At 46.9% G+C, this 9786-nt stretch overlaps 2 non-coding genes across 2 annotated transcripts; both read right to left on the bottom strand.

Annotated features, from left to right (window-relative positions):
• Window positions 1-2459: 2459 nt before the first annotated feature.
• trnar-gcg (transfer RNA arginine (anticodon GCG)) lies at window positions 2460-2532 on the bottom strand. Its single transcript has one exon. It is a non-coding gene; the product is annotated as a tRNA-Arg (tRNA).
• Window positions 2533-5548: 3016 nt separating this feature from the next.
• On the bottom strand, window positions 5549-5621 carry trnav-aac (transfer RNA valine (anticodon AAC)). Its single transcript has one exon. It is a non-coding gene; the product is annotated as a tRNA-Val (tRNA).
• Between the last annotated feature and the right edge of the window lie 4165 nt (window positions 5622-9786).

Here is a 9786-nt window from a genome sequence, read left to right as displayed (position 1 = left end):
TTCCAAGAGCCGGTGCAGACTCGATGGGCCGAATGGCCTCCTTCTGCACTGTAAATTCTATGAAATTCTATGAAATTAACTCAGGTGGACCAAACGCCACTGAGTCTCGGCCATCCCATCCTGTAATGAATCTAAAAATGTGAGAAAGTCTGAAATGCGCAATAACCATTTCAATAGAGCATCACAAAGCAAAACGATTATTATTTTCGTGCAGGACCATGTGACGTTTTGGTGTATAGTTTAGCCTTCAACAAAAATATAATTTTTTTGGTCGATGTTGATCGATGTTGACCATTTCTGCCCAATGAAAAGGCGCCATCCAGGTTAGGGGCAGACTTCACCTGCTGAGAGACGGAGGGGCAGGTCCCAAGGTGAGTGCAACAACATCCCAGGGGCTATGTCGACTCCACCAGTTAAAAAAACCCTGAAGCGCCGCTGATGTGAATTTGTGCTGTCCCTACAGATCCTCACACTTGCTGCATTCACGCAGCTGTTGATCAATCTGCCCCGACAGCTCCTCCAAACACATCTTTTCATTCTTTGTTTCTTCCATTCCTCCAACAGAGAGCTGGCACAGACACGGCAGCCGGAATGGCCTCATTCTGTGGTGTAATCATTCTCTGATTCGATTCTAACCTCACCCTGTGGCCAGGAACACAAGGCCTTTTCTCATTTAATCTCTCCTGACTTGCGCATTATCAGAGCCCTTTCCTGTTGTTCTGTTTCCTCCCTCCGGGATTTCACTTGGTTAATACATCCTACATTTCTAACCTGTCCCAGTTTAAATGAAAGGTGATAGTGAAAGACGAGCTTTGTTGTCCTGTCGGCTAAGGCCGCCTGGCTCCCTGAGTTGTTCAAGTATTTTCCGCTTTCTCCGCAGATGTTAGATCGAATTTCGATGCCAATGACAGTCTGCTTAGGTTATTTTTGAGGGTCTCGTTGGTCTAGGACTGTGATTCTCGCTTCGGGTGTCTCGGTGTCGAAATTTGCGAGAAATCCCGCCTTCAAATCTCGGATGAGCCCTTTGATGCTGTTTTCTGTTGGTCACGCGACATGTTTTCTTCATTTCTTTGCGGCGCAGACGGCGGGATTCATTCACATGGGGTTAGCTTTGAGAAGCTGAGCTCACTCTGCAGGGAGCCAGTACGTTCCCGAGGAAATCGAGACATTTTCGAAAAGCTTGTCTATGTGTGGACATTCACTTACCTCTATTGACTAATTCCAGTGGATTCAGGCAGCTCTCTGTCAGTTTCATTTTATTCAGTTCAACAACATCAGACTGTGTAATCTCTCTTCCCCCTCCACCATCTGTTTCCATCAACATATTTTCATTCCTTCCATTGCTCCCCTCCCCCCGCCCATAAAATCCTGCTTGAGCAATCTGATCCCTGTTGCCAATTGTTCTCTGACACAGTGCTTACTTTGTTCTCCCATTAACACATTGTGACCTCTTAATGCGCCATCAGCACCTTTCTTAGCCTTGATTAGCCTCATTTACATTGCCTTTTTCTTTCTGTCCGAGACATTTTCGTCATTTTCCACCTATTGCTGACCACTCTATTGAGGCCCAATAGGGCACCCCCCCCCCACCCAGCCCATCCACAATAGGCTGAATCTGACCCCATTTCCAGTTCTCCAGCTTTGACAAAGAGTCACCCAGACGCGGAACGACAGCTGCCATCTCGCTCCACAGAGGCTGTCAGACCTGCTGAGATTGTCCAGTATTTTCTGTTTTTGTTTCAGAATGAAGCATCCGCAGTAAGTTGCATTTGTCGTTCATTTAGACATGTTTGAGATGGTGAATAAGTATGTTCATCTGCATTTGTAAATGCATGAAATTATGTTGTGGGTGTACTAGCTCCGAATATCCAAAATAGGAAGATCCTTTTCTTCTCATTGCCTGTCGAAAATTCAGTACTTGTGACTTAATGTGGAATTTATTTGAGTGGCTCATGAGAGACTAAACCTCATAATCCTCGAACATACGAGATCGGGGAACAAAAGTACTTTGTGCAAACATTCCTCACACAACATGAGAAGCACTTGATGTTTCTACCCGGTATGGACCCGGGGACCTTTCGCATGTTAGGGGAATGTGCTAACCACTACACTACCGAAACCGCTGGCGGTGCAGTAATCAATGGACTTGTGAAATGTTCAACCTCACTGTGTTGCCGCCTCTTCTCATGGTTCGGCTGAGATGCCATGTCACTTATTACAAGAAGACAGCCGTTTCTTTAAAACCGATGTCTCAACTTATAAAACAATCAGGAATGGAACTTTACAGACCTGAAGATAAGTTATGTTTTGCTTGAAGTGGAAGTTAAATTGAGAAGGCAGGGCTTTCGTAAATAACCACAACCGATACGAGAATGGAAGATGTCCTGCTCACTTTGCTCTGCATCAAGAATCAGCTGTCCCACCCACTGAGTTAAAGCGCAGGCCAAAATTCAGAAGTCCGAGCCAGCCAGGAGTCGAACCTGGGATCTCCTGATTCGCAGTCAAGCGCGTTATCCATTGCGCCACTGGCCCATTCGAGTGCACGCATTTGGCTGTTTCCCGTTGATGAAGACCAGTTACGAGATAGTCTGCAGCAGACTAAACTGGGAGTACGAGATGTTTCTGCGCGGTTTCGAACCGGTGACTTTTCGCGTGCAAAGCGAATTTGATAACCACTACACTACAGAAACAGTTGGCAACTAACGGACGTGTACAATGTTCAACCTCACTGTGTTGCTGCAGATTCGCATGGCGAGGCTGAGAGGCCAGGCCAGGCCACTTGTTACAAGACGACAGCTGTTTATTTAAAAAAAACAGATGTTTCAACATATAAAACCATGAGATGCAGAAATGATATCGAACTGAACATAAGTTCTATTTTGCTTAGCTCGGTCTTAGATTTGTGCCCTGTGGTCTCGAGGTATGGTTCTCGTTTACGGATTTTTAATCAATGCGAGCGGTCGTGGGTTTGAATCCAGGACAAGCCCTTTACTCCAGGTCAGACATTATGAATTGTTTGCGACGCTGACGGCGGCGTTGGTTTGCATTGGCTCACTCTGAAAAAGGTTTCTCAGGACTCGGGATGTTTCCGTCGTTTCTCTCCCCACAGATGATGCTCGAGGGAGACAGTGTCTGAGCTGGAGTGCGTTTGGATAGAATTGATGCTCCAGATCTGCGTTAACTTCACAGGGACGTGACCCATCTAATCCACAGAGCCAAAGTGGAGAATTGACCTGACGTGGAGAGCTGCATCTTAACGCTGACCTCCCGGACCTCGGCCTCTTGAAATGTTCCAAAGAAGCTCAACAAACACTCGAAGAACAGCAGCGCATCTTTCCACTGGGCACTTTACAGCTTTCACACTCAGAGTGTGTGCAACAGTCTCACACTGTAAATGCTGCCCCCATTCTGTGTGTCCTTCCATCGCAGATTTGGGTTTGAATCTTGTTTCCACTTGTTCTTTGCATCCGGGCGGTAGTTGTTGTGAGCTGGCACAGACACAGCGGCTGGAATGGCCTCATACTGTGGTGTAATTATTCTCTCATTCGACGCTCACCTCACTCTGTGGCCAGGGAACCCTAGGCCTTTTCTCATTTAATGTCTCCTGACTTGCACCCTGTCACAGCCCTTTCCTGTTGTTCTGTTTGCTCCCTCCGGGATTTCACTTGGTTAAAACGTCCGACATTTCTAACCGGTCCCATTTTAATGAAAGGTGATGGTGAAAGACGAGCTTTGTTGTCCTGTCGACAAATCCCGCCTGACTCGCTGAGTTGTTCCAGTATTTTCCGCAGATGTTAGATCGACTTTCGATGGCAATAACAGCGTGCTTCTGTTACTTTCCCAGGGCTCGTTGGTCGAGGGGTATGATTCTCGCTTTGGGTGTCTCGGTTTCGAAAGTTGCGCGAGATCCTTGGTTTAAATCCCGGACGAGCCCTTTGATGAGATTTTCTGTTGGTCAAGCGATATGTTTTCTTCATTTCTTTGCGGCGCATTCGGCGGGATTCATTCACACTGGGTTTCGTTTGAGAAGCTCAGCTCACACAGCAGGGAACCAACACGTTCCCGAGACAATCGAGACATTTTCTAAAAGCTTGTCTGTGATTAGACATTCACTTACCTCTATTGACTCATTCCAGTGGATTCAGGCAGCTCTCTGTCTGTTTCATTTTATTCAGTTCAACAACATCAGACTGTGTAATCTCTCTTCCCCCTTCACATCTGTTTCCATCACCTTATTTTCATTCCTTCAATTGATATGTTTTACCCTCAGCATTGCCCCCCTCCCCCAGCCCATACCATCCTATATGAGCAATCTGATCCCTGTCGCGAATTGTTCTCTGACATCCTGCTTACTTTGTTCTGCTATTAACACATTCTGATCTCTTGAGGCGCCACTATCAGCACCTTTGTTAGCCTTGATTAGCAACATTAACATTCCCTTTTTCTTTCTGCCCGAGACATTGTCGTCATTTTCCACCTATTGTTGACCACTCTATCGAGGCCCAATAGGGCACCCCAACCCCCGCCCATCCACAATAGGCTGAATCTGACCCAATTTCCAGTTCTCCAGCTTTGACAAAGAGTCACCCAGACCCGGAACGACAGCTGCCATCACGCTCCACAGAGCCTGTCAGACCTGCTGAGATTGTCCAGTATTTTCTGTTTTTGTTTCAGAATGAAGCATCCGCAGTAAGTTGCATTTGTCGTTCATTTAGACATGTTTGAGATGGTGAATAAGTATGTTCATCTGCATTTGTAAATGCATGAAATTCTGTTGTACTAGCTCCGAATATCCAAAATAGGAAGACCATTTTCTTCTCATTGCCTGTCGAAAATTCAGTACTTGTGACTTAATGTGGAATTTATATTAATGGCTCATGACAGACTAAATCTCATAATCCTCGAACATACGAGAACGGGGAACAAAAGTACTTTGTGCAAACATTCCTCCCACAACATGAGAAGCACTTAATGTTTCTGCCCGGTATGGACCCGGGACCTTTCGCATGTTAGGGGAATGTGCTAACCACTACACTACAGAAACCGCTGGCGGTGCAGTAATCAATGGACTTGTGCAATGTTCAACCTCACTGTGTTGCCGCCTCTTGTCATGGTTCGGCTGAGAGGTCATGTCACTTATTACATGAAGACAGCCGTTTCTTTAAAACCGATGTCTCAACTTATAAAACAATCAGGAATGGAACTTTACTGACCTGAAGATAAGTTATGTTTTGCTTGAAGTGGAAGTTAAATTGAGAAGGCAGGGTTTTCGCAAATAACCACAATCGATACGAGAATTGAAGATGTTCTGCTCACTTTGCTCTGCATCAAGAATCAGCTGTCCCACACAGAGTTAAAGCGCAGGCCAAAATTCTTAAGACCGAGACATCCAGGAGTCGAACCTGGAATCGGCTGATTCGTTGTCAGACGCGTAAACGATTGCGCCACTGGCCCATACGGATGAATGCATTTGGTTGTTTCTCGTTGATGAAGACCAGTTACGAGATTGAGGTAATATTCAGCAACAGACGAAACTAGAAGTACGAGATGTTGCTGCCTGGTTTCGAACCGGGGACTTTTCGCGTGTTAGGCGAATGTGATAACCACTACACCACAGAAACAGCTGGCGGCCAACGGACGTGTACACTGTCCAACCTCACTGTGTTGCTGCAGATTCGCATGGTGAGGCTGAGAGGCCACGTCACTTATTACAGGACGGCAGCTTTTTTTTTTTAAAACAGATGTTTCAACATATAAAACCATGAGATGTAGAAATTATATCGATCTTGACATAAGTTATATTTTGCTTAAGCTCCGTCTTCAATTTGTGCTCTTTGGTCTCAAGGTATGGGTCTCGTTTAGGATTTTCAATCAATGCCCCTGCGAGCGGTCGTGGGTTTAAATCCAGGACAAGCCCTTTACTCCAGGTCTGACATTATGAATTGTTTGCGATGCTGACGGCGGGGTTGATTTACATTGGCCCACTCTGAAAAAGATTCCTCAGGACTCGGGATGTTTACATCGTTTCTCTCCCCACAGATGATGCTCGAGGGAGAGAGTGTCTGAGGTGGAGTGCGTTTGGATAGAATCGATGCTCGAAAAGATGCACACGCATCTTTTGTTTCTTTGTTTGTTCCATTGCGCTAACAGAGAGCTGGCACGGACACAGCAACCCGAATGGCCTCATTCTGTGGTGTAATTATTCTCTGATTCGATGCTAACCTCACTCTGTGGCCTCGGGCCCAAAGCCTTTTCTCATTTAATCTCTCCTGACTTGCACCCGGTCAGAGCCCTTTCCTGTTGTTCTGTTTGCTCCCTCCGGGATTTCACTTGGTTCAAACGTCCTACATTTCTAACCGGTCCCGGTTTTAATGAAAGGTGATGGTGAAAGACGAGCTTTGTTGTCCTGTCGACAAATGCCGCCTGACTCCCTGAGTTGTTCCAGTATTTTCCGTTCTCCTCAGATGTTAGATGGACTTTCGATGGCAATGACAGTATGCTTCCATTGTTTGCGAGGGCTTAGTTGGTCTAGGAGTATGATTCTCGCTTTAGGCGTCTTGGTGTCAAAACCTGCGAGAGGTCGCGGGTTCAAATTCCGGACAAGCCCATTGGTGAGGTTTTTTTGTTGGTCAAGCGACATATTTTCTTCATTTGTTAGCGGCGCAGACGGCGGGATTCATTCACATTGGGTTTGCTTTGAGAAGCTGAGCTCACGCTGCAGGGAATCAATACGGTCCCGAGAAAATCGGGACATTTTCGAAAAGCTTGTCGTTGTGTGGACCGAATCCCTCAACAGGCCCAAAACCACCTTCGCGTACGGAAGGCCAAGCCTCGTGCAACTGACAGTATTGCACAGAGTGCATCTGACAAGAAGCACAATAAGGTGGTGGAGGACAAATGGTAACGGTGTCAGGGAGGCGCAGCCAACCACACCTGCATGTTCTGGATATGCCCCTTACTTGACGGATTTTGGGCAGCCTTCATTGAGGCAATGTCCAAGGTTGTGAGGGTGGACCCGTGCCCGCGGAATGGCAGTATTCGGGGTATCGAACCAGCCAAAGCTATTCATGGGGAAAGGGGTCGACCCCCTTGCCTTTGCTTCCCTAATCGCCCACCGAGGAATCCTGCTCAGCTGACGATCAGCAGCATGACTCACAACAGCAGACTGGCTGGCAGACGTGTCGCAATTTCTCCACCTGGAGTAAATAAAATTTGCCATTTGAGGGTCGGAGGAGGGCTTCCAAAACGCGAGGAGAGAATTCACCACGTGTTCCAACACCGTTCCGAAGCCAACAGCCAAAAGAGCGAGGGGAGGGTAAGTTTGTGTATGATCAAAGAACACAGAAAATTACAGCACAGGAACAGGCCCTTCGGCTTCTCACTCTGCGGTCTGTTTAGCACAGTGCTAAACCACTGGCTTTGAAAGCAGACACAAGGCAGCCAGCAGTATGGTTCTATTCCCGTACCAGCCTCCCCGAACAGGCGCCGGAATGTGGCGACTCGGGGCTTTTCACAGTAACTTCATTTGATGTCGTCTTATGACAATAAGCGATTTTCATTTCATTCATTATCTAAACCTTTCGCCTATTTTCCAAGGATCGACTTCCCTCTGTTCCCCGCCCATTCATATATCTGTCCAGATGCATCGTAAATGATGCTATCGTGCCCGCCTCTACCACCTCCAGGCACCCACCACCCTCTGCATTAAAACTTTTCCAGGCACATCTCCCTTAAACATTTCCCCTCTCACCTAGAAATCGTGACCGCTTGTAATTGACACCCCCACTCTTGGAAAAAGCTTGTTGCTATCCATCCTGTCCATACCCCTCATAATTTTGTAGACCTCAATCAGGTCCCCCCTCAACCTCCGTCTTTCCAACGAAAACAATCCTAATCTACCCAACGTTTCTTCATAGCTAGCACCCTCCATACCAGGCAACATCCTGGAGAACCTCCTCTGTACCCTCTCTAAAGCATCTACATCCTTCTGGTAATGTGGCGACCAGAACTGCACGCAGTATTCCAAATGTGGTCTAACCAAAGTCCTAAACAACTGTAACATGACCTGCTGACTCTTGTATTCAATACCCCGTCCGATGAAGGCAAGCATGCTGTCTGCCTCCTTGACCACTCTATCGATCTGCGTTGCCACCTTCAGGGTACAATGGACCTGAACTCCAAGATCAATTTTCCCCAGGACTCTTCTGTTGACCGCTCTTGAATTGAATCTTCCAAAATGCATCACTTCGCATTTGTCTGGATTGAACTCCATCTTCCATTTCTCTGCCCAACTCTCCAATCGATCTATATTTTGCTGTATTCTCTGACAGTCCCCCTCGCTATTTGCAACTCCACCAATCTTAGTATCATCTGCAAACTTGCTAATCAGACCACCTATACCTTCGTCCAGATCATTTATGTATATCACAAACAACAGTGGTCCGAGCACGGAATCCTGTGGAGCACCACTAGTCACCTTTCTCCATTTTGAGACACTCCCTTCCACCACTACTCTCTGTCTCCTGTTGCCCAGCCAGTTCTTTATCCATCTAGCTAGTACACCCTGAACCCCATTCGACTTCGCTTTTTCCATTAACCTGCCATGGGAAACTTTATCAAACGCCTTACTGAAGTCCATGTATATGACATCTACAACCCTTCCCTCATCAATTAACTTGGTCACTTCCTCAAATAATTTTATTAAGTTTGTAAGACATGGCCTTCCCTGCACAAAACCATGCTGCCGATCACTGATAAGTCTATTTTCTTCCAAATGTGAATAGATCCTATCCCTCAGTATCTTCTCCAACAGTTTGCCTACCACTGACGTCAAGCTCACAGGTCTATAATTCTCTGGATTATCCCTGCTACCCTTCTTAAACAAAGGGACAACATTAGCAATTCTCCAGTCCTCCGGGGCCTCACTCGTGCTCAAGGATTCTGCAAAGATAACTGTTAAGGCCCCAGCTATTTCGTCCCTCGCTTCCCTCAGTAACCTGGGATAGATCCCATCCAGACCTGGGGACTTGACCACCTTAATGCCTTTTAGAATACCCAAAACTTCCCCCTTCCATATGCCGACTTGACCTAGAGCATTTTAACATCCATCCCTAACCTCAACATCCGTCATGTCCCTCTCCTTGGTGAACACCGATGCAAAGTACTCATTAAGACTCTCACCCATTTCCTCTGACTACGCATAAATTCCCCCTTTTGTCTTTGAGTGGACCAATCCTTTCTCTAGTTACCCGCTTGTTCCTTATATACGAATAAAAGGCTTTGGGATTGGTCTGTGTGTGAGGGTGGGTGGAGGGGGGGGGGGGGGCGGGGGTGACGGGACGGAACGAACGAGACAGCAGAGAACAGATAGGGAGGGGATGAGATTTGGAGGGAGGCTCGGGAGAGAGGAGGGGAGGCTGGAGCAACGCCAGAACGGATAATGGGGGCCGAGAGCAAGGCCACAAAGACCAGAACTCCTAAAGAAACACCGAAAACGAGACGAGGGGTGGGGGGCGGAGGGGGCGGGGGGGGGGGGTGATTGTAGGGGATCACGGCCAATCTACAAAGTGGGAGAAGAGAAGGCGAAGGGGAAAGAGCTGCATATATGTAAATAGATGACAATCGCCTATTGTATGATATCTGATCGAATAAAGTATCTTTAAACAACAAAAACGGGGGGCAGAGATGGTCAATGAGTGGGGGGGGCGGGGGTGGGTGTAAAGTTCTTGAATATTGTAATCGCTTCGCATACCCTTGTCTATTGTACAATGTATGAAATAAAAAACT

This window comes from Scyliorhinus torazame, chromosome 5, assembly GCF_047496885.1.
Source record: "Scyliorhinus torazame isolate Kashiwa2021f chromosome 5, sScyTor2.1, whole genome shotgun sequence".
In the NCBI taxonomy this organism is placed as follows: domain Eukaryota; kingdom Metazoa; phylum Chordata; class Chondrichthyes; order Carcharhiniformes; family Scyliorhinidae; genus Scyliorhinus; species Scyliorhinus torazame.
This window is presented reverse-complemented; position numbering and strand designations above follow the sequence as displayed.